A 26,569-nucleotide genomic window follows, 5' to 3' on the forward strand; every position below is an offset into this window, starting at 1 on the left:
AAACTATTTAGAAAGCTGTGGGCAAATTCATAACTTTAAGAATCTATTTTTCTGCTTAAGGGTAAGCAAAATGTAAAGCCAGCTGGAAGAATCCAATACACAAAGGACAGTATTTTAAAAACAGATCTGTGTTTTTGTTTTTGTTTTTTGGGGGGCCACTCCCGGTGATGCTCAGTGATTACTCCTGGCTATGCACTCAGAAATAGCTCCTGGTTTGGGCGACCATATGGTACACTGGAGATCAAACCCAGGCTCAGCCGCATGCAAGGCAAATGTCCTACTGTTGTGCTATTGCTCTGGCCCAATATCTGTATTTTCTTTGAAAAGCTGACTCATTGTTCTCTTTAAACATTGCAAATCAATATTTCTTCCCTCCCTCCCTCCCTCCCTCCCTCCCTCCCTCCCTCCCTCCCTCCCTCCCTCCCTCCCTCCCTTCCTTCCTTCCTTCCTTCCTTCCTTCCTTCCTTCCTTCCTTCCTTCCTTCCTTCCTTCCTTCCTTCCTTCCTTCCTTCCTCCCTTCCTTCCTTCATTCCTCAATCTCTTGTCTCTATCACTGTTTCTCATCTGTCTCTTGTCTCTTTCTCCTTCTCCTCTCCCCAATTTCTCTCCCTCTCCAATCTTCCTCCCTCCACTCCTTCCCTTCCTTTTTCTTCCCTTTCTGCAGAAATGAAGTTTGAACTTTGAGGAATGAGACATGTTTTAGACTGTCTCAATAAATAAAACTTCAAGGAAAAAAAAAAGAAGAAAGAAAACACAGCTTTTTTTATAGTGACTTCCAAGACCAAGAAGGTGATTTCCAGAATGATGATAAGCTTTCCCACCCCTTGACTCCGGGCTGCACCAACCCTGTGCACAGTGGGGAATTCAGTATTGAACAGTACATTTTAGTTATTTGTAACAGAACATTGAAAAGCCAATGAAGGCAAACCTGGTAGGCAGCAACTGTCAGAAAACATCTGAATCAATAGTGTACTATCAGAATTGTCTAACCCAAGCAAAGCACATAACTGTATTTACCAAAAGCATGACAGCACTGTGAAATTTCCTTAATACAGTAACTTAAAGTAACATAGACCCTGGGAAGCAGGTTCTTGCCTCATCCAAGAAGAGAATAGCAAGTAGTTATTACAGTTGGACTTTTAAGGCTCACTTAGATATGTGCTGCTTGTAGGAGTCAAGATTAAACATTCATATATTTATTGAATATCGGATAGAAAACATTAGGATCTTGATATATATAGTCAACTTATTTTTAAAAATTATTTTCACATCTTATTACCAGTGCTTTCTTGGAAGGAAAGATCAATAAAAAATGATGAGATATTAATACAACGATTTTTCGCTACTAGATATAAATTTCAAATACAGTAACTTGACCTTCATGATCTTAGTATAGATGCAGTCTGCAGCCACCAACCATATCATGTGCTTAACTAAACTCTTTATCCATCAAAATGAAAACCAGAAAGAGATCTGCCAGCTGAGATGAGATGCAATGCTGTTTTCTTGTTAAGGTTTTCAAATTGCATTAACCCATACTGCCTTGTGGAGTATAAGGGCTTTTGTATCCATGTCATGATTCTTTGTTGACTAGCTCTTCATTCTATCATAGTGGGAATCATTCCATGTAAGATACTGTTTCTAACAAAGGACAGATCATATCTAGTGTACAAGGCACTAGGGGGACAGTGTAATGGGGCAGAAACCAAGTCTTGAATCTAGAAACTCAACTCTCAGTTTTCAACTCTACCACTTACTGAGAAAACTACTTCACAACTTAATTAATCTTTAGAAAATATATATGTATGTTTATACAGGTATAAATTCATATTTATATATACATCTTAAATTCATTAAGCATAAACCACAAAATTGTTAGAAAGAAAATGCTTATTGAAAATAAGAAATACAGGATTTCCTTATTAATATAGAATTCATTCATTCTTTTTCAATCCAATAATTCTTTTTGTTTGTTTGTTTGTTTTTTTTGTTTTTGGTTTTTCTTTTTGTTTTGTTTTGTTTTGTTTTTTGGGCCACACCCGGCGGTGCTCAGGGGTTACTCCTGGCTGTCTGCTCAGAAATAGCTCCTGGCAGGCACGGGGGACAATATGGGACACCGGGATTCGAACCAACCACCTTTGGTCCTGGATCGGCTGCTTGCAAGGCAAACACCGCTGTGCTCTCTCCAGGCCCTCAATCCAAGAATTCTTTTTTTTTTTTTTTTTTTTTTTTTTTGGTTTTTGGGCCACACCCGGTAATGCTCAGGGGTTACTCCTGGCTATGCGCTCAGAAGTCGCTCCTGGCTTGGGGGACCATATGGGACGCCGGGGGATCGAACCGCGGTCCGTCTCCTAGGCTAGCGCAGGTAAGGCAGGCACCTTACCTCCAGCGCCACCGCCCGGCCCCAATCCAAGAATTCTTTAACAGTATTTCTTTTCTTTTTCTTTGGGTTTTTGGGCCACACCCGTTTGACGCTCAGGGGTTATTCCTGGCTATGTGCTCAGAAACCGCCTCTGGCTTGGGGGGACCATATGGAATGCGGGGATTGAACCGCAGTCCATACTACACTAGCTCTTGTAAGGCAGACAGACACCTTACCTCTAGCGCCACCTTCCCGACCCCTACAGTATTTCTTAACTAGAAGTTAAATATTAGTATTAGAAAGCCATAAATTTGTGTTCCCGTTTTGATTTAACATTTGCTCCCTTGAGGTTTATTTTTATAGAAATAGAAATGTAAAAATACCTTTAGCTGCACAAATTTTCTATAAAATTTGATGCATAAAATTAATGGATACTATAATAAAGACAGACTAAATTTTTGTTTAGAATAGATAAAATGTAGCTATGTGCCAATTTTCTATATTTAACTAGTCTTCTAATGTTGACTTTAGAATTTACCATAAAAGAGATGTCCTATAACTTTTAATTCATTGCATTTCTGTATTTGTATATTGATTATTCTAGGGAATTAGCAACAAAGACTCTGTATCAGACCATGTTGTATTTTTACATTATCAAATAAATGGGCAAAAAAATGTGGGTAAACATCCAGAAATAATATAATGTCCCCTGAGCACAGAGCCAGGACTAATTCCTGAGCACTCCCAGATGTGTGGCCAAAACAAAACAACAACAAAGAATAATGAACTTTATATTTTAAAATGTCCAACATACTGAATTTATATTGTTCACATTTTATCACAATTAAAATATGTCAAATGTATAAAATAAAAATATAGTTTCATTTTGGGGGGGTGGAGGCCATTCCTAGTGCTACTCAGAGCTACTTCCAGTTCTGTGATGAGGAGTCACTCCTGGGTGACCACATAATCCAGGTATTGTCACTGAGTCTCCTGCAAGTATCGGACGTTTATCAGCCTGTTGAGCTCTCTGTAGGCCAATACACACAAATGATTTTAATTTAATTTTTCTGGTTTGTTTGGGTCATTCCAAACTATGCTCAAAGCACATTCCTAGGTCTTTGCTCAAGGTTCTTTGCTCTTGACTGGATTTGTGGTCCATGTGATTTGATGGGGATGGGAATCCAGGTTGGTCATGTGTAAATCAAATACCATATTCACTATCTTCCACATAAATACATTTTATAAGTAAAATATAGTAGCCCCATAATCAAATGGAATAAAATATGCCAAATATAAATGTCTCAATTTTTTGTTGTTTTCATTTTGTATGGTGTGGGGTTTCCCCCTACCTAGTGTTTACTTCTCCATCTGTGTCAAGGTATCACTCTCAGCAGTGCTCAGGAGAACATATGTGGTGTCAAATATCCAAATGAGATAAATCATGTGAAAAGCATGTCCTTATCTCCTGTACTCTTTCTCCATCAATCTTTAAAATTATATCCACTTTGGTCAAAATAAAAATTATTAATATAATAAAAAATAAAATTATACATATAAAAAATCCAAAGGTAGAGAGTACTATTTCATCATGTCCTTTAGACTACATTTCAGGAAATACAACATGGGCAATTTCAAATAATTTAGATCCAACTTATAGATGTGGTTTTCATAACAAGTCTTAAGAGACACATTGACACAATTTATAGATAGTAAAAGAAACTCTGACACTGAAGATGAAAACTGGAAGGAAAGAGATCACCCCAAGAGCGTGAATGTGGTGTAGTAGATTCTAAGCTTTCTGATTTTCTGTGTGGAAAGACCCACCCTTACTGCCCAAGCCATCACTTGAGACCCCATAGTGCAGACAGAGATTTGCTCAGTTCAACCTTCTGTGTAGGTTGTGAAGGTGTAGGACAGAGACAATTCAGGAGTCTGAGTATGATTACTTTGACCCAGTCCTCTTCCAGTTTTTCCTCAAAAGTTCCCTTACATATAGACTATTCTTTTTTTTTTTTTTTTTTTTGGTTTTTTTTTTTTTTTTTTTTTTGGGCCACACCCGTTTGACGCTCAGGGGTTACTCCTGGCTATGTGCTCAGAAATCGCACCTGGCTTGGGTGGACCATATGGGACGCCGGGGGATCGAACTGCGGTCCTTCCTTGGCTAGCGCTTGCAAGGCAGACACCTTACCTCCAGCGCCACCTACCCGGCCCCACATATAGACTATTCTGATGCATTTCTTTTTTTTTTTTTTCCCTTTATTTGAACATCTTGATTACATATATGATTGTGATTAGGTTTCAGTCATGTAAAGAACACCCCCTTTACCCCCACCACCAACGTCCCAAATCTCCCTCCATCCCACCCACTCCCACCTGTACTCCAGACAGACTTTCCAGTTCCCTCATTCATTCACATGATTATGGTAGTTCTCAGTGTAGTTGTTTCTATAATTGTTTGAGTTCAATTATAGAAATAACTCTTTGTGGTGAGCTGAATGAAGTGAGCTGGAAGTTCCAGCCCTCCTCTCATTGTCTCTAAGGATTGTTGCAAAAATGACTTTTATTTTCCTTAAAACCCATACATGAGTGAGACTACTTTGCGTCTCTCTATCTCTCCCTCTGACTTAAATCACTCAGCATGATAGACTCAATGTACATCCATGTATAGGAAAATTTCATGACTTCATCTCTCCAGATGGCTGCATAATATTCCATTGTACATATGTACCACCGTTTCTTTAGCCATTTGTCTGCTGAAGGGCATCTTGGTTGTTTCCAGAGCCTGGCTATTGTGAATAGTACTGCAATAAATATAGGTGTGAGGAAGGGGTTTTTGTATTGTATTCTTGTGTTCTCAGGGTATATCCCTAGGAGTGGAATAGCTGGGTCGAATGGGAGGATTTTGGAGGAATCTCCATATCGCTTTCCATAGTGGCTGTACTAGGCGGCATTCCCACCAAAGTGGATAAGAGTTCCTTTCTCTCCACATCCCCGCCAGTACTGATTGTTCTCATTCTTTGTGATGTATGCCAATCTCTGTGGTGTGAGATGGTATCCATCATTGTTTTGATTTGCATCTCCCTGATGATTAGTGATGAGGAGCATTTATTCATGTGCCTTTTGGGCATTTGTATTTCTTTTTTATCAAAGTGTCTATTCATTTCTCCTTCCCATTTTTTGATGGGATTAGATTTTTTTTCTTGTAAAGTTCTGTCATTGCCCTGTTTATTTTGGATATTAGCCCCTTATCTGATGGGTGTTGGGTGAATAGTTTCTCCCACTCAGTGGGTGGCTCTTATATCCTGGGCACTATTTCTTTTGAGGTGCAGAAGCTTCTCAGCTTAATGTATTCCCATCGGTTGATCTCTGCTTCCACTTGTTTGGAAAGTGCAGTTTCCTCCTTGAAGATGCCTTTAGTCTCAATGTCATGGTGTGTTTTACCGACGTGATATCAAGGGAATCCAGATAAGAAAGGAAGAAGTCAAGCTCTCACTGTTTGCAGATGACATGATACTCTACTTAGAAAACCCTAAAGACTCTACCAAAAAGCTTCTAGAAACAATAGAATCATATAGAAGGTGGCAGGCTACAAAATTAACACACAGAAATCAATGGCCTTTTTTATACACCAATAATGATAGGAAAGAAATGGACATTAATAAAACAATCTCATTCACATTAGTGTCCCACAATCTCAAATATCTTGGAGTCAACTTGGCCAAAGACGTGAAGGACCTATACAAAGAAAACTATATAGCCCTGCTCCAAGAAATAAGAGAGGACACACGGAAATGGAAACACTTACCCTGCTCATGGATTGGCAGAATTAACATCATTAAAATGGCAATACTCCCCAAAGCATTGTACAGATTTAATGCGATCCCTCTAAAGATACCCATGACATTCTTCAGAGAAGTGGACCAAACACTTATGAAGTTCACTGGAACAATAAACACCCTCAAATAGCTAAAGCACTCGTAGGGAAAAGGAAAATGGGAGGCATTACTTTCCCAAACTTTAAATTGTACTACAAAGCAATAGTTATCAAAACAGCATGGTATTGGAATAAAGACAAACCCTCAGATCAGTGGAATAGGCTTGAGTTCTCAGACAATGTTCCCCAGACATACAATTACCTAATTTTTGACAAAGGAGCAAGAAATCCTAAGTGGAGCAGGGAAAACCTCTTCAACAAGTGGTGCTGGCAGAACTGGTTAGTCACTAGCATAAAAGCGAATATAGACCCCCAATTAACATCATGTACAAAGGTAAAATCCAAATGGATTAAAGACCTTGATATCAGACTTGATACCATAAGGTATATAGAACAAGACTGATGCATTTCATCAAGAGACTATTTGAAGCTAAACTTGCTTTCAAGAAAAGGCACCTTGAGAATATCAGAAGGATAGAGAGAAGGACATGTAAATTCAAGCAAGGAAAGACTGCAGAATTGCAGCTTTACTGAAGTTTCAAATTTGCGACTAGTAGATTAAGGGTTAGGAACCAATGGAATAACTAGCAGTTCCTTCCCTCCCTCTCTCCCTCCCTCCCCCTCCCTCCCTCTCTCCCTCCCTCCTCATGTTTGAGCCACACCTGGTAAAGCTCATGGTTTAATCCTGGCTATGCACTCAAGATCTCTCCTGGCTTGGGGACCATATGGGATGCTGGGGATCAAACCCAAGTCCGTTCTGGGTCAGGCATGTGCAAAGCAAATGTACAAAAGCAAACTACTGTGCTGCCTCTCTGGCCTCATAACTAGCAATTTCTACTCCCCTTTCCTGAAGCTCAGAGACTCAATGTCCAAAATAAATTGGTAGTTTCCATAAGTTTGTTTGCACAACTGTAAATACCTTATCTAAAAGTGAATTTCATTATCAAATTCCTTCAGAAATTAAAGAATGCCTATATTTTTCCATCATTGTTTCAGCTGATTCCAAATGTTTAGCTTTGCTTTTTGTAAAGAAAGTATTCATACTTTTTCAATCTGTATTATGAATAGAAACAATTATAGATTATAGAATCCCTTTTTTCTAGAATCATAATAGTCAAAATTCAAATAAATAAAAATTCCTGTGCTCCAAGATGAATAATGCACTACTAATACAGAATTTGGAGACATAAAGAAAATAGTCTCTAAAATTAGAAAATAAATTTTAAATTTTAAAGATAAGGAAAACCCAAGATTAAATGCTTTATCATTCTAATGTACCTGTTGATTAAAATTAACTGCACAAAAATGTCATAAATTTTTTGTCACTGCTATATGCAAACAAAAAATGGATCAGCCCTAACACAATGAGCAATCAATATTCTTATATAATATTTTAGTTTTTTTTAAATTCTCATAATGTCACATTGGGGGGTCATAAATGTAACAAATATATTTTAAGTGTTTATTTAGGTATATTATGTCCCCAGTTTGAAACGTTTTGTACCAATTCAAAGAAATGGGTTTAGCCAGGATTCTTTTGAAACTTTAAAATTGAAAGAATTAAGCAATATATAAGCCACGAAAATAAGCAACATAAATTTCTGAAATGTACAATAGAACTTATTGCTGAGTCAGATTTTTAATAATTTAAAACAAGAAACAAAATTGCCAGTTGTTTACATAAAAATTAACTAAGAACAAAGTAATATATCCATGAGTTGTATATAATATCAATGTATATATACATTATTATCTAAACCAAGATCAATAATTAATAATAGTTAATTAATAATAATTAAATTGTTGATGTTATATTGAAAACCATGAAAAATTATGAATTTTCATCTACCCTTAACTTTTATAGAGATAATTGAAAAAAAATTTGGGGGGCCACACCCGGTAATGCTCAGGGGTTACTCCTGGCTATGCGCTCAGAAGTTGCTCCTGGGTTGGGGGACCATATGGGACACCAGGGGATCGAACCGTGGTTCTTCCAAGGCTAGCAAGACAGGCACCTTACCTCTAGTGCCACCACCCAGCCCCAAGATAATTGAAATTTTATGCCTCCTTAACATCCCATATGGTTTCCTGTGCCTCTCAGGAGCAACTTCTGAATGCAGAGCAAGGAGTAACCCCTGAGCACCACTGTGTGTGACCTCAAAACCAAAAACAACAACAACAAAAATATGCAATCCTAATGCATTGTTGGCTAATTGATTTTTTGTTTTTGTTTTTTAGGCCATACTCAAAAATACTCAGGGTTACTCCTGGCTTTTTTCTCAGAAATTTCCACTGGTAGGCTCTAGGGGCCATATGAGATGCCAGGAATCAAACCCAGATAGGCTGTAAGCAAGGCTGTGCTATTACTCCAGCCCCAGTGTGTAAACTAATTTTTAAAAAGCCATATTTGGGGCATTTGCTTTTATAGTTATAAACAAAAGATATATGTATGTTTTCTTTTTGTGTGATCTTAAATACTAATAATTATCATTCAGTTGTTTTGGTTCTACATTTCTTAACTAAGAGCTGTTTTAATACATTCCATATTAATCCCAGTTCAAGATAAATATAGGATTTATCGTTCCAATCAAATAACTTCAAGGATACATAACTGAATCGACAAATAGCTTTTTATTAAATCAGACAAGCAAAAGAGCCCTTGATATCCTTTTACAGATTAAAGATAATAAGATATCTATAAAATTGTGAGGTTTTGTTGTAGAAATTATCTGACTTTTAACAGTTTAATATGAACACATATTTCTTTAATTTTTAAATTTCTGTAAACCCAAAAGGTCTTTTAGGGGTGGTGATCACACCGGGATCTTCACTCAGAAGTAGCTCCTGGCAGGCTCGGGGCACAACAAGGGATGCCAGGAATCGAACTGGGGTCTGTCCTGTGTTGGCTGTGGCAAGGCAAACTCCTTACTACTGTTCTATTGCTCTGGCTTCCCAAAAGTCAATTTTTAGTGAATAATGTACATCATTGAATTAGGCTTTAAAACTCAATTATAGGCATGAATATAAACTTTAATAGAAAACAGACTCTTTGTAGAAAAATTGTTAACTGCTGTGAAATATGTATGTTTTAGGGAGTGACTTGACTTGTGAGAGAGATATAAGGGAAAATAGAGATAACATCAACATTAACTTTCACATTGTTTCTATCAACAGAAATTTATAAATAATAAAATATGATTCTTAAATTATTCTTAAATTATTTTCTTTATTTCCCAGAACTATGTAAACATATTTACAACCCATTCTGCTGCCTCATAACAATAGTGTACATATTTGCAGATTATATTTTAAATATGTTTTTAAAAAAATTGAAATTTTGATTTGTTAAAACATTGATTATAAATGTTTGTGAGGGTGGTTGGGCCACATATACCAGTGCTAAGTGATTAATTCTGAAATGCTCAAGAAACTGAAAGGGGTGCAGGGACTGAACTGAAGCTTATTGATCATAAGGCAACTAACAGCATTATGTACTGTTCTGTCTGGTCCTTCATTAAAAATTTTAGTATTACCAACTATAACCACAACAAAATACAAACTGGTATATTTTGTGTGACATGAAGCTGCTCATAAATTCAGACAACAAAAGAAATATCTATTTATTCACATTCAAGTGATATTTCAAACTAAACTGTATTAAGAGAAATCATATTTAAGATGTTATAAAAATTATCATCAATTATTTAATATTTAGGAACTTAACATTTTATTACATATTATTTGCAAATCTCCCCAGAAAAATTATTTATGGATTTGTTCTTTTTTAATAAAGTTAAGATTCACTCTATTAAACATTATGATAATTGGTAGATATTGATAAAAAACTCATTATTTTATTAATTTTATTTAAGATAATATTTATTTTAATGATCTGCATTTGGAAATTCCTCTTGAAATGAACACCATATTATTAGAGATTCTATATATAACATTGTAGTGAATTTACTTTTCTATCTTCATCAGAATTGAGACTTACACTATTAAAACTTATAATCTATTAGTCTGTGAATTCACTATATTGGCAATTCTACCATAAATAATAGTACCAGAAATGCACCTAATTTTACTTAATAATAAGTTTAAGTAAACAATTATGGTCATCAAATATTATCAATGTTGGAATACAGTCGTATGTTAAATTATCAGAAGGTTGGAAATAAATGTACTAAAATAAAGTTCCACATTTTAAATGTGTAGATAGTTGTCATTAAAATGAATTTAATGTCTACAAACCAGTCTAGAATATTGACGTTTATAAAATATTATTCAAAATTTTATGCTTCATACAGAAGATATAAAAGTCTGTGATCAAATTTTGCTTGTTCCCCTTTTCTTTAGAATTTTAAAATATTCAAAAGGATTCAGCATAAATATTTTCAAATACACAGCCTTTTCACATGAATTATCTTAACATTTTTACCTATAAGAATTCCAGGATTGGGGTTGGAGTGATAGCACACAGTGTACGCAGCAGACCCAAGATAGATCTGAATTCTATTCCTGGCATCCCATATGGTCCCCTGAGCCAACTATGAAAGATATCTGAGTGCAAGCCAGGAGTAGCCCCTGAGAGCTGCCAAAATGTGGCCCAAAATAAATAAATAAAATAAATAAATAATAAATAAATAAAATTTAAAAAGGATTCCAAGATAAATGATAGTCACTTTAGTAAAAATAAAACAGTTTTTGAGGACTGCATTTCCCAAGTGCTCATTTTTTTCTGTCAAATTTTATATTACTACAAAATATATTTTCAAGGTTTTGTAAATGTATAAATCTGAATAATCATTTTATTAGTTACTTACAGTTTGTTATGAATTCTGGAGTATTTTGGTCGTTCTTTTTCTTCCTTCAGATGTGTTTTATCTAAAAGTAAAATAATATATATGGTGGTAAGTTAACTATGTAGTCAAGAATTAGTTAAGAGTAGGGCAAATATAATTTTTATTAAGGTTTCTAGGATGGGTGAGATACTACAGAAGGTCAGGCACTTGCTCCTAAACAGGGTTCAAATCCCCAGAGACACATAAGGCCTTACCAGAACTGCAAGGGGTAACTTCTGAGCACATAGCAAGGATGAACCTATGAGAATTACCAGCATATAGCATAGAATATATATAAGAATATAAGATGATGAAATAAATAAGGATAAAAATACTGGGATGAAGAGTGTATGGCTAAAGATTCTATTAACAGCTTACATGTTGATTTTATAATAATTTTCCATTTAAAAACTGAAAAATACCAATGTAATAGACATTAATACATTATTATCTTAACCCAAGATCAATAATTAATAATAGTTAATTAATGATAATTGAATTGTTAATTTTATATTGAAAACCATGATTGTTATAATGAAAAATTATGAATTTAGATCTACCCTTAACTTTTTATAGAGATAATTGAAATTTTTTATGCTTTTAAGAAGTTATAGCAAGATGTTTGATCAATGTATATGAAGATATTGCTGCCATAGACTTAGCTAAATTCACTTTTAAAGAAAAGAAAGCAAGTATAAACCAAAGAAATTCGGCCTTGTGTTAAAAAGGATTTACATTTTTAAGAGCATAATATTCCAGTATATATTTTATTTTTAACTGGAATTTTGTGACTTTTTCATCTTTCTAAACATTTTTAATTTAGTCACAGTGAAGTTATAAATTTATCCATGAATGGGTTTCAGGCATACAAGGTTTCAACACTAATTCCTTCTTCACCAGTGTCCACTTCCTCCTACCAATGCCATTCATATAGTCTCCCACCTATTACTAAAGGTATATTAAAAAAATAAGCTCTGCACTGTGATTTCCAGTACTGTTTCTGAGAGGGTTTCATACATCATATTGCTTCTGCCTCACTTCCCCCTCCTAGCTGAACTTTTCCCTCCACTATTGTCCCATTAAGTGATTATATTCTACTGAATACCAGTTCTCTTGTTCTTGTTTCCATTGTCTAGTATTCCTCATTCCACCATGTCTCTTTATATTCCACAGATGAGAGAGATCATTCTGTGCTGTTCTTTCTCCCTCTGGCTCACTTCACTCAGTATGATACTCTCCAGGTCCCTTTATGTAGGAGAAAATCCATGACTTTACCACGTCTCATGGCCAAAACAATCTATTATATAGATGTGCCATAGTTTCTTTATCCAATCATCCAACCTTGGACACTTCGATTGGTTAAGATTCTAGCTATTGTGGATAGTGCTGTAAGGAATATAAAGGTACAATCTTTATATCTTTTGCTTTGGGTCCCCTGTGGTATATTCTAGTAGTCATGCTGGGTCAAATGGAAACTCCATTCCTAGACATTTTACAAATATCTGTATAGTTTTCCAGAGAGGCTGGACAGTCTACATTCTATCAGCAGTTATGAGAGTCCCTTTCTCCCCACATCCACACCGGCACTAATTGTTCTTTTTCTTTGTGATGTGTCTCTGTGGTGTGAGATGATATCTCATTGTTATTTTGATTTGCACTTCCCTGATGATTAGTAAAATGGAACATTTTTTATATGCTTTTGGCCATTTGGATTCCTTGTTTGAGGAAGTTTCTGTTCATGCCTTTTCTCTCTCTCTCTCTTTTTTTTTTGATAAGGATAAATTTTTTCTGTATATTTAATCAGTATTGTTCTTTTACATATAAGAGTTCAATAACCCATTTGCCATTTAAAAGGATGTCTTTAATCCTAAGGATGCCTTTAATTCATCTATTGACTATTCATGACTCCCTTGTTGAATATGATTTGGCCATATTTGTGTTGGTTTAGTTCTAGGCTTTCAGGTGTTTCTTTCTTTCTTTTTTATTTTTTTACTTTTGCTGTTTTTGTTTGATTTTAAGTCACATACAATAGTGCTCAGGGCTTACTCTTGATTCTGCACTCAGGGTTACTACTATTGGTAGTGCTTGAAGGATCTGATGGGGTTCCAGATATTAAACACTGGTCAGTTGCTTCTAGGCAATGGCCCGACCCGCTCCACTGTCCCTAGGCTGGCCCCTGAGCTTTCAGCATTACTCCTTTGGCCTACTTGTCTGCTTTCATGCTAGTACCACAGTACTTTAATGGCTCTTGCCTTATAATGTGGCTTATCAGATGTGGGACACTATCTGGTTTGGACATCATTCCTAAGATTTCTTAATTTTAGAACATCCTTTTATCTTGTGTTCCTTTCAAAATTTATACTATATTTATAAACACTTCCAAAAATAAAATACAAGTTTGTATGTTTTCAGAGCTATATAATACATTTTCCACAAGGAAATATAATGATATACATGTATAAATCTATCTATATACGATATGACTATATACCACCTATCTATATAAAATGCCCTTTAAGGACTAACAGAAAAATGATGTAAAAAGCACTACATAAAAAATTCAACTTTAGGTTAAGAGATACAGAAAACTTGGATCATTCCTGAACCCATAAGAGGAATTGCTGTAATGTCTAACAAATGTTCCAAATTTTTGCTTACTTTTAAAGACTCTCAATTCATATATTAAAACATACTTTTTGTAATCATGTCCATTTCAGCCTTCACAATTTGAGACAGGATGAAAGCAATCCAAATCAAATATTAAAATCAGTTCATAATAGTAACATCAGATGCTACTGTTTTATAAGAATTCTTACAGTCCTTGCGGCAAGATGGTAAAAATATTCCAGTGCCAGTAGTGCCTGCTATGGATGCATGTGCAGGCTCAGCGGAAAAGATCTCAAATGACAGCAACATTTCCAAAGCTGTGCCAGCCCAGCTGTTCAGAGCTGAAGCCTCCCATATCTGCTTTCAGTTCAGTCCTGTAGGAACTCGTGTGTTTCCCAGAAAAATCCATTAGAAAGAGCAATGTCTAAATGCACTTAAATTTCCCCTTGTCTTCTAAAAGGAGAACTTTGGGTTACATTTAATTTTAGATCTGATTTCTATAGATTGAGCCTACAAGGAGTTGACATAGAGTTTTCATATTAAAACAAAACCACAAGAACCCATGGGAATATTGTTAAGAAATAAGTGAGTGCAATAAAGCACTTATCATGGAAAGAGCTAGCGAAAACAAAGACTTGGTGCTAAGAAAGAGACTTAATTCTATCAGTAATGTATATTATTACTTAATAAGGGTCAGGTTTGACTCCTGCAAGGATATCAGTGAAAGGATGACATGATTTTTGTGACTTAGGAACATTCTGTAGGAAGCTGGTTTCATTTTGGTTTTGCACAAGCATCTATCACAACAATGAATGTGCAAGTCTGTTCTGCTGCAGGAAATAAACAATTGCTTTATTTTTAATCTATTTCTGAATGTGGGAGTATCTATTATTTTATAGTAGCTATTTCCTGTCCTTTGCATACAAAAATGATCTATATTTTGAGGAAAAGTTTTGAAAACAACAAAAAATGATTTTGCATCTTCTGTCATTTATGTGACTTTTCAGTAACATAATTGATATCGGATCTGACTCAAATTATTTTCTAATATTTGAACTTGGCATTTTTTATGTACCAGTATACTTCCTTACCAAATAGCACAAATCTCTTTAAAGATGTTTTTCACAAAGCATATGATGAATGTATCTTTCAAATTCTTTCCATTCAGTGTTTAAAGCATATAGGACATAAAGAGAAAAACATTTATTTATTTTTTATTTATTGATCAATAATGGCTACAAATTAAAATTGCCAACTTATAGCTCAGTCATAGTTCCATTTACACAATTAAACAAAACCATATGGGATTTAGAAATGAAATAGGATGAACTCTAGAATTTTCTTATTTTTATTTGGTAAAGCTTATTGGAGATATAAAAATACAGGTTGTTTTTGTTTTTAAAGAGGACTTTCCAGAATTATAAGCAAATAACATTGCTATACAAACTTTAATTTAAACATTTCATATATTTCATTTTTCTGGAAATAGAGATTTACTATTTTAATTTAATTTATTTAAGCTAACTTTATTGAGGATTGGATTTAACCCTTTCTTGTTTCTTTGCAACATGATCACTGTAAACAATTTTCCTTTATGAACAAAGCAGATTAGGATGGAAATGAAGTCTGTAGCCTATATTTTAAATTTCAATATTGATAAACTCAGAGTTCTGTTTCCTGAATTCCCTCCCCCCCCCCCATCTAAATTCCAAACACTCCTGGTTAGGACATAGTTACAAAGTTGATATACCACCCATTTTTTTTTTTCCAGCACAGCTATCATTAATCCTCAGTGATTTTTAAGAGGTCTTTCAGCTGAAATTCTTATTCTTGCAACAGCAGTGTGCAAGCCAAGATCATTTCAAATACACTATCCTGGCCATGCTATAAAGGCAGCCTTTCCACACGAAAAATATGGCATTACATGGCCACTGAATGCATTGCAATGATTCCGCATTCAAAATTGGACCCATGTGAAAACAAACTCAAACAAAACCAAACAAACAAAACAATGAGCTGTGAAGAACATTCATTTTCTGTGGTTAGATATCAGCATGAACTATAAATTAGATAACGGCCTCAGCAATGATAAATTGCCTCTCTTTGACCATTGTTCTGTGTAATGATCATATCTTGTTTTAGGACATACATTGAATGTATGCTAATTTTGTTTTCTTTTGTTTGGGGTTTCACCAGATGATGCTCAGGGGTGTCTCCTGGCTCTGCACTCAGTAATTAATCCTGTTGGTACTCCAGGAGCCATATGGGTGGCTGGCATTAAACCTCAGTCCATCATGTGCAAAGCAAGTCTCCAACTCTCTGTACTATCTCTCCAGCCCAAATGTATTTTGAATATTGCACTGGTTTGCAATGTGTATGGAATTGTAGAAATTTAGCTTCACTCCTCAGTAAATAGTTCATTGTCACCAGGTCTATCACCAACGTTCCAGTGCTTTCCCATCACCAAAATCAATTTTTCTACCCATTTTTCCTACTCAACTCCTGTTTCTTTCTAGGAAAAAAAAAAAAAAAAAAAAAAACCTCTTTTCCTGACATTTAGCAGTTAGTTTTGTTGGGTTATTTTGTGCTAGTTTGTTTGCTTAAGTAATTTGTATTCTGCACTTGACTGAAACCATTTGCTAATTATCTTTTTTTTATTTACAAGCACAAACTCCTATTTTTTAAAAAAAAATTTGGGGGGGGGGAAGGAAAGGGCATTGAACTGAAGAGAACTAAATTCATAGTTCAGAGGTCTTTTTACTTAAGAACAAAACAAAACCAACAAAGAACCTCATGCCCTAAATTCCTAGGGAATAGGTTGCAGTGGAACTCTTTTTTCTTTGGTTCTCACAGTGCTCTACTCTGGGTGGAGCCAACTGGTGCTTCAGTGGAACCCACATTCCTTTCTCTGGCTTCCTTTTTTCTGATCATATTCCTTTACCACTTTCAGGAAGCTGCCTCAACAGTTACTGCTTAATATTCTCTATATGAACCTTCATTCTCTTTGCTAGACGCTTGTCCCTGTCTTGTGTGTTAACAATGCTGACAGAATTCTGGCTAACCTTGTAGACTTTCAGTTTTACCAGGCTCACATGTCTGGGCAAATTCCTTCAGGACAGAGCACCTTTCTTTTCTGTCTACAATCTTGCCTTTCCGGTAGATCCATATGCATGTCCAAAAAAGTAACTCCAAGTTTTCTAAAAGGTCTAGAGACCCTTTTAGTGGCTGCCCCTCCTCTTTCCTTTTGTGTTAGGCTTGTTTGTGTTTTCCTGGAAGAAGGTAGTTCCAGTAAAAAGGTAAAAGGCAGACTTCTATTTCTTAAAAAGTTTGGCAGGAGGTGGCAGAAACAAATGGATTAATAGAATGGTCAGCTAGCAACAGGAACTTACTAAACTTTCTGACAACGACTTAGGACTTCATTGGAGATTCAATAATTTTCATAAATTTACTCGTTTTCATTTCTTTCTCCTCTTCCTCTACCTCCTTCTCCAACTTTTTCTTTTTATTTTAATTTTAAAATAATTTTGCTCCCACTTATCTTCTTTATCTAGTTAGCAGATATTGGGGATCCAGCATGCTTCCATCTATTGGCTATTATGTATAATGTTTGTTCTACAGGATTAAAAATAACCTACATACTGTTTTCAATTTATTCTCAAATGGTTCCAAAAATAAATGTGCAGACTGGGAACATATACATGCACCTGTATAATAAATACATAATGCATATTATATATGTATATACTGTATATATACTCTGTGATAATGTACTGAATAACAACAGAGATAAAAGGCATAATGCAAACACTTGGTAAATCTAAGTAAAGGTTACATAAATACTTGTTTATTCTTGCAAACTGTTATAAGTCCCTGAAATAAGAAAGGACACACTAGCTATATGACTGACTTTTTTGTTTGTTTGCTTTGAGGTCACATCCAACAGCACTCAGGGGTTACTTCTGGCTCTTCACTCAGAAATTGCTACTGGTAGGCTCGGGGAAAAATAAGGGATGCCAGGAATCAAACCGGAGTCCATCCTGGTTCATCCTTGTGCAAGGCAAAAGCCCTACCACTGTGCTATCACTCCAGCCCATATGACTGACTTTTAAAAAGTAAGCATAAAGAATTCTTGGTGTACATCTGGTAGGGCTTATTGTACCTTGCAAAATGAGGCCTTAAGTTCAATCCTTAGTAACACATATACACAAAAGTTATATATAAATACAAATATCATTTTGGCAGACATTATGTAGAACTATAGCTATTATAACTGTTTGTTAAATTTATCAGACTGTTTAATTCTCTGTAACTATAAAAGATGACATTATAAGTATTCATAATTATTGGAAAACAGGAAACTAGCTTATCAAAATCATGAAAATACCAGTATTTTCATGTATGATACACATATGAAAATGTATATTTATGATAAATGTACCTGTAATAAATGCAATCAGTATCAACACTGACATTGCTAGTAGGAATAGTACCCAGAGCAGCAACCTAAAAATATGAATCTTCATTGAAAGATAGATGCAAGGATTATGCCTCATACTCAGGCAAAGTAGCATCTCTATTTTTCCTCTTTTGTGTCTCACCATTGAAAAACATTTCAGAGGAAAATTCTATGTTTGTCTTTATTATAACAGAATCAAATAGTTAATTAACACCAGAGATTTCTAAATGTGGGAGTTAGGGGAAGGGATAGTAAACATATTATTGGGGCCAGAATGATAGCACAGTGGGTAGAGTGCTTGCCTTGCACACAGCAGACCTGGGACCAACACAGATTTGATCTCTGGCATCCCACATGGTCCCTCAGCCTCCCAGAAGCTATTCCTGAGTGCAAAGCCAGGAGTAACCCCTGAGCACCACTGGGTGTGGCCCCAAACCAAAAAAAAACAAACAAAAACCCATATTATCTTCAGTTGTCACACTTAATATACAAACCCAAGTATGCTACAACATTTGTTGGCACTGAGCTATAATTATTACATACTAAGGTCAACCATGTCTAACATTTTCATTATACTCAAAATTTTCTAATTTTTATAATGGAAGCTCCATAATGAGGCAAAATGGCACTAAGTCTGGCAAGTTAGTTTTTACCTTGCAAAGAAGAAAATGAATTAAGTAATGAGGTTGGGAAAGTTAATTAGAACTATGCAAATATAAGGTTTCCATCAATGCATGACGAAATCAAACTATGAGAACATATGTTGCAGGAAGTCCCAGTGAGCAGAGCTAATGAAGAAGAGTGAGTGATAGAGCAGAATCATGCCTGTGGCAACTCTTGGTTTCCATTCCCTAGGAGAGTGCTCTATACAAACTGAGGTATTTGCTGACTGAACAATACTATATACAGACTAAGGTAAAATTTAGTGTTATAAAACTCGTGTCTACTGCAGTCAAATGTGTGACCTTAGGCAAATCACTGTCTATTTTAACCTCAGTTCTCTGTTATGAAATGAAAGTGGCAAGAGGTGATTCTTCAGAGCACCAGATAGTTCTTTATATGGTTAAATTTATATAAATAGGCAATGGTGAACAATTTTGCTAAAGAGAATTGTCTGATATGAGTTTTAAATGAAGAAAAATGGGGAAAAATAGAAAAAGATGATAGAGTAATACATTGATTCAAGTACTAGAAAGTAAATCCCATAGAAGAGCCTTTAATATACATGAGAGAATGCCAAGGTGATTTATGATTTTGATTTGTATAAAATGACATGAACTATTTATATAAGCATGCAGATGTAGAATTCTTCAGTTGCTTATTATTAGTAGTAGTATATAGAGAGACATAATAATATGTAGTCACTTTACTTATAGCAAGTAAAGAGTTCTTACTCAACTATAGATTTCAAGTGAATAAAAGTGAAAAACATCAAATAAAACCATGTAATAAGTTTATGCAAATATCCTTTTCTATAAGGTTATCAAATCTATAAAGTCTGACTTAGAGAAATAAAGGTAAACAAACTGTTAGAAAACAAATTTTATTTCATGAAGACCTGTTTAACGTGAGACCTTGTAGACACAGTACTGACACTGTCATGAAACTTCATATTTCAAACTGGCTTGTTCATGTACTTACTTTGGGACAAGCTTGCTGAGTGCTTTCATTATATTATATGTAAATTAGTTCTTTGTATATGTGATACTGCTTTCTTCTCCAGTTACAAAGCTACTTGTTTTGACTGGTTTCCTAAAATAATGTGTTACCTAAAACGAGTTTGATGCTACCCAAATCTGGATGGTGATAGCTTAAAAAAATCCCAGTTCAGAAAGGAACAGAATAATGAGCTAATGACAAAATAATGGCAGGATAATTGGGCTAATAACAGGATAATGACTTTCAGGCCACCAAGAGTAGCTGGTCATCTTGGGTCTTCTCTCAAGTTCTCTACCTTGATTTTTTTTATTAGTTATCTTATTGCCTTGTATCTTTGTAGGACAAGTGAACACTGTGAATTTATGATATAAGAATACAAGTTATACTGCTGTTGCTGAGAATCGCTAGTCAAATAACTGGAAGGTATGGTGAAACAAACTTCCCACTTGAGTCTGATTCACTGAATATTGAGCAGAACCACTTCTTTAGTTTTGCCAGAATACAGAAGAATAATAGTAAAAATTCTCTTTTCAAACAAGACCCCTGCAACAATAGCTCCATGATAAAACAGAAAACAGGATTAGTAACTCTTTGGACTGGAAGATTACAGAAAAGGAGAAATGTATGAAGAAGAGAAAACACATAAAAACACTGCTCCACTTGAGAGGAGCTAGTTTTGTGGGGAACTTACATGAACCTCTAGAAAAGGAAAGACTAGTTGCAACAGAGACTAAGATAAGTTTTGATTTTAGACAAAGCACAAGTCTAGCAAACAGCTTGACAACAGGCTTCAAGGTAGATGAAAAAATTTCCTTTCAAGACAGAGAACATTGGAAAATGATAAAAAATATGACTCAGTTTTCCAAATTTTATTTGTGGTTGAGTGAAGAGTGGGTCAGCAATTATCTGCATTTTTATGTTAAGATGAAATGAGAAAGGGAGAGATATTTACTTAAACTTTAGTTTGTAAAAATCCAAATCTCCCAGCTGAACTGAATATTTGAACCATGGAAATTTGGGATATGGCATGTTCATGATATGGCTCTATGCTAATGGGCTCAACTGAATGCTTTTCTTAATGTGGTTCAGCATAACAGAAATAATCCATATAACCATCTAGTACTAAAGTATAGCCTAGACAAGTGTTTCTGAACGTGTGGGTCACCATGATGTTTCACAAGAGCCACAGGAAAAATTGTGGATGGATAAAACAAGAATTAGGTAGCAACAGGTAGTGTAGGATGGACAAAGGAAGAAAACAAGATTGGAAGAGGCTAGAGTTGATTGGAGAAGGATTGACAAATTCTATTTTAGAGGAAATATTCTTTAGTTTTAAGTACTTTTGATCACCAGAGAACAACTATAGAAATAAAGTAGAAAATAAGCAGCTCATGTTGAACTTGCCCTTAAGACACCAATTTAAAGGCCAATCAAGAGGATATACACAAATCAACAGTACAAATCATTTCAAAGGTATTCTGTATCTTCATGTGCAAATAAAACCTCTTTTATTTAAATTTTCATGGTGAGAGGTTAGATGCCTATTCGTGGGCATACCATGTAATTTAAACCAATTATAATTATATCTAATAAACTGTATTCAGCAGATTGCATATGTTTATCACATTTATCTTAATAAGGATAATGTGACATAGGTGTGAAATAATGCATCTACAATAAGAAAAAATGGTAATTGGTGGAGTCAGGATCTAAATTCAGTTCAGTCTACATCTCAGTCCTAATTCTCATGCAATATGGTCTCTAGCGTTGGAACAGACTTTGAGATAAAGGAAATTTTACTTTCTATACACTTTTATACCTATTAGGTGCATATTATCTGAAAAAATTCAAATGACTTTACTGCATTCTAATTGTTTAATCTATAAGTGGAACAGCAACACTTAAACTTGAGACAATAGACAGAATTAAATAATTTATTGGGATATGTTTATTTCTAAAAGTATTTGGATATATATAATCTCAGAGAAACAAAATCCTTAAAAATGGCTATTCAAAAATGCTCAAAAAGTGAAGACTAAAATACTTATTAGTACACCTAGAACTTTTGCCTGAATATCATAACTCATAAAAAAACATTTGTAAAACAATGTAAAGATTTGAGCAGGATATATGGGTATATATGCATATATCCATACACATATACATGTAAAACAATCTATGAGTGTTTCTTATTGTGGGATTATCAATTTATTTAAAAGAATAATTCCAATGAGGTAGTCAAGAAATTTTTGGTAATGACTTGAATATGCAAAATTCTCTGTTTCAGTCTCACTTTCAACTTTTTAAATGATAGCATGTTAATTTTTAAAACTCTAGAGTGTGAAAGCAATCTTTATTTTGATATGTAAAATAGCACTCAACATTTGTTCTTGGAGTTAGATATGTGGGATGATATTTTCATTCTGAAAGTTAACATATATAAAATCATAAATTTTACTCAGCACCAGAACTATAATATTTAGATTCTCCCATCCTAATAATGGATAAAAATTGATAAATCAAAAGGATAAAAATGGAAAGGATATGATAAAGTATAAGAACCACTTACCTAAGACTAATAAAATTTGTATTTTTCTTAAAATATATTTATATTTGATTTTTCTTAATATAATTTATATTTATCTCAATACATGGAAGCTTACAAAATTCTGAATTAATTTTCAACATATAGTTAAAAATATTGTAGAGGAAAGAGAAATATTTATTAATTACCAGGTGAAAGCTTATTTAAGTCTTGCTCATAAAGTTTCACTTAAAATCTTGATCTTCTTCTTCCATACACCACAAAAGCACCAAGGGGAGAGTAAATGATCATGCAAGGAGTCTATAGTTAATCCCATGACAGTATACATCAGGGGTTGAGAAACCCTGTATCTCCTAGGCCAAGGAAATTCCCTCTATAATATCCCCAATAGTTACTGTGCCTATGCAGCGGGGGAAAAAAGCACAAAATAATCATTTTTCCACATATATACTTATTGATTAACCGATTTTTTTGACGTCCTTATTTTGGTCTAGATATTGAAGTTGATGTCTCCATTTTTATCTTATCTTATCTTTCTCTTTTTTTTTTCTTTGCACTCTGGCATAATTTGATTTCAGAACCGAGACTATTGTGTGGTGCTTGTCTTTATTGCTGTAGTGCTCACTGGGTATTTAATTTGACATTTCTTTCTGTATTGTTGTGGTGTTTCAGTTACCTTTTCATGTCCTCTCTCAAACTGAGGTTGATAGCCTCTAGAAGGACTCCGCCCATTTTCAGCATATTTGATTTATTTTATTTTATTTTTTATTTTGTACCCCACTCTATTACTTTTCTTTCCCTCAAACAAAACCACATAACTCAATTTATCTACTCCGTCTCTCAAATAGAGGGGCAAACAAGGACTAAACAGATATATGATCACTAATAGTAAGCTAGACAAAGAGGGGACCACCTACTCTAGCAGCCCGGGAGGGTGATGGTGGGGGATATGGGTTGCAGAAAGGAAATGGGGATGGGGGAGGACAAATTTGGTGATGGGTATTCCCCTGATTCATTGTTAATATGTACCTAAAATACTACTGTGAAAGATATGTATGCCATTATGATAAAAATGAAAAAAAAATGAAAACAAAACAAAACAAAACAAAAACAATGAAACTCCAAACTGAGTATGGTTATCCATACCAGTATACTCTTTTTTTATATTATTTATGTGTACTTGATATTCTATAAATAAATGTAATATATATTTTACTGGTTTTTCTTAAAATATAAATTTAAAGTAGGGATAGGTTTTTAATTTTCATTTTGAAATTTGCATTATTGTAACTGTTTAAGTTGTTGACTCAACCTTTTTTCAGTAATGAATATTTGAACTATATTAAAACTCTTGGTGTTCTAAATCAAACTCCATTAAATATTTTGATACAAAAATAATATATCTATATACATATACACACTAAACCTTGCACTTTTATTTCTTCCTCTTAATCCAGTATCTCCTTGCTTAGTGTTAGTTTTGTTGATCTATCGAGAAGTGACAGGTCTGTGTAAATGTCTTCAGCTATTGTTGTATTATTTTCATTGTCTTACTTCAAGTTTGTTAGCAGAAAAATAAATATTTTATGGTTTAAAAAATCTTGATCTTCTTTTCTTTTTTTTATTTTCTTGAGGTGAAAAACACTAGTTTCACTCACAGAATGGTATAATAAATAGAGTAATAGCATTTCAAGCGAAGCTGTAACATGGATCAGCTGTTTTCTCACCATCTACTCTGAATTTTTAGTTGTCACACAAATAGCAACTCATTTTCACTGACCAAAATATACCATAAATTTTAAGAACTAATTTTCTGGAGTGATTATTGCTTTAATAAGGATTAAAAGGGTGGTCTTCATTTGGAGCTTTCTGATAAAAAGCTCAACCTAACACCCATTGTCATTAAAAATTAATATTCTTTTGGCACGTTCTATAACAGCAAGTGAATGTCTACTGTCTATTGGTATTATTGTTATATTTGCTTTAGACTCTCCTAGCATTGCTTAGTAATTCCTTAGTAATATTAACATTCCTTAGTAATATTTTAAGGTTATATAAGTTAATTTTTTCTTTTGTTCCCTAGATCACTCCCGACTATACTAAGGAAAGTTGAATAATATTTAAAAAAACTAATTTTATTAAAATCACTTCCATATCTTTGATATAAAATAGAATCAGAAAATACTTCAGAATAATTCACTGTAACATACTTATTACAGACAATAATGAAGTCTACATAATATCTACCACATGTGGATTTGCAATTTTGCTAACAATTATAACATGACCATAATAAAATTAACTCAATTTGATTAAGAGTAGTATATTTTATTGTCAAAGGTTGATAGGAAACGTAAGATCATATTCATTACTTGACTATAAATTCCAGAATATTGTCAATATAGAGGAGTTAACTCCCTTTAATGTGATAATTTCATTTCTTTAAGCAGGAAAATATCAACAAATATACGTGGTCTTCTATAACCCTATTGGATGAACTGTATAGAATAAAATGTTGAGTGAAAGGTCTTCAGTCATATTTCTATTATAGTAACTATTATCAAATATTGTTAAACATTATTCTATTAGAGTAACTATTACCTCATGCTGAAAATCACTTTTACTGTATTTTAGTGTAACTTCATGAACTGAAAGATCTCTAAGATCCTGATTTTCAGTTTATATATTATATATCCAAATTTCATTCACATATATAATATGTATATATGAATAACATAGTTATGATAAATATCTGAAGAAAATCAAAGTGGTATCATATAAATCTTGTTATTATTATAGTTGTTATCATTTAGGATGGTTTTTAAAACTGAAGTAACACTGGCTTAGAACAACAGTGCAACAATTTGTGAGTTTTAAGGCTAAGTTTTATCACACAATACTGTTACCAAAGTGTCAATGATATTTCATCACTGTATAAAGGGAGATCTCCCTCTTCATTGGTACCTCAAATTGAGATCAAAACTTAAGATCTGTTTTCATTAGATATTATTTATATCATAGCTTTGCTTACATGTCACATGACTCAAAACATCCAATTGCACAAGATTGTTTTTGCGTTGTGTGAGTGCTTTACATATTTTGGATATTATCTTCTTGTTATATGTATTTTATGAAAATATTTTCCCATTCAGTAGGATGTCTTTTCTATTTTTTTTTAATTTTTATTGTAACCAAAGTGCATTACAAATCTTTCACTGCATCATTTATGGTACATAGTGACGATAAATGAGGGGCATTCCCACCACCAGTGCTGTCTTCCCTCCGTCCTTGTTCCCAGTATGCATCCCATATCTCCCTCCTCTACCCCCCAGTATGCTAGTGCAACTGGTCTCCACTTTACAGCTTGTTGTAGATTGAACATCCATTCCACCGTCATTGGAGATAAAAAGAATAAGAAAAAGGGAAGAAAAAAATTTGGTGACAACTACCAAAAAAAGAAAGAAGAGAGAGAAAAAAAGAAAGAAAGAAAAATGGAAGAAAAAAGAAAAAAATGGACTCGGCAAATAAAAATAAAAATAAATCTCTAAATAATAACCACAAGCGTGAAAAAGAAAGAGAAAAGTGGAAGAAAAAAAGAGAAGGAAAATAAAGTCAAAACCTAACAAATTGAAACGAAACAAGAAAAAGTATGGGTGCTGGAGTGGTAGGGTTTGGCGTTCCCCCCACTTCTTTTTTTTGGATAGGCACAGTAAGCATTGGGGAAGAAAGGGAATTCCCGTGGCCTAAGAGATTCAGAACTTCTCCATCCTTGAAGCATACCATCATGGGATCAACCCCTGGCTCCATATATACTCATTACCCCATCCCATTTCCTGTGATGCCAGGAAAGTTTCCTCTCGGTTGTGTGTGAGAAAATCAAGCCATTGTAGCTAGCGATCTTGGTATTTGCGCAGGTTATAGGTTTGGGTCTAGGATAGAGTTTCTAGGTTCTAGAGGTTCCTATCCATCATTGTTGTGGTGTTCAGTCTTCTGTAACACTTGCTCCCTGTTTTTGTTCAGTCCCTAAGCCGAAGCCTAGGATATTACGGGTTCAAAGGTTCTGCTCAGTCTCTGTTGTCCAAGTTGGACCTCTGCAATAAGACATCTTGTTGTTGTTTTTTATGTGTCCTGGACTACAGCCTAGGGTAGGGTTTTCCTT

At 34.3% G+C, this 26,569-nt stretch overlaps 1 protein-coding gene across 3 annotated transcripts in view; it reads right to left on the reverse strand.

Moving 5' to 3' along the window:
* The window catches only part of SYT1 (synaptotagmin 1), a 594,801-nt gene that overhangs the window by 414,388 nt on the left and 153,844 nt on the right, over positions 1 to 26,569 (reverse strand). For all 3 annotated transcript variants that reach the window (XM_049783494.1, XM_049783492.1, XM_049783493.1), the window contains exon 2: positions 11,126 to 11,186. The gene's annotated coding sequence lies outside the window, so the exon portion shown is untranslated. The remainder of the gene's footprint in view (positions 1 to 11,125; positions 11,187 to 26,569) is intronic.

The sequence above is a fragment of the Suncus etruscus genome, chromosome 11, assembly GCF_024139225.1.
Source record: "Suncus etruscus isolate mSunEtr1 chromosome 11, mSunEtr1.pri.cur, whole genome shotgun sequence".
NCBI classification, from domain to species: domain Eukaryota; kingdom Metazoa; phylum Chordata; class Mammalia; order Eulipotyphla; family Soricidae; genus Suncus; species Suncus etruscus.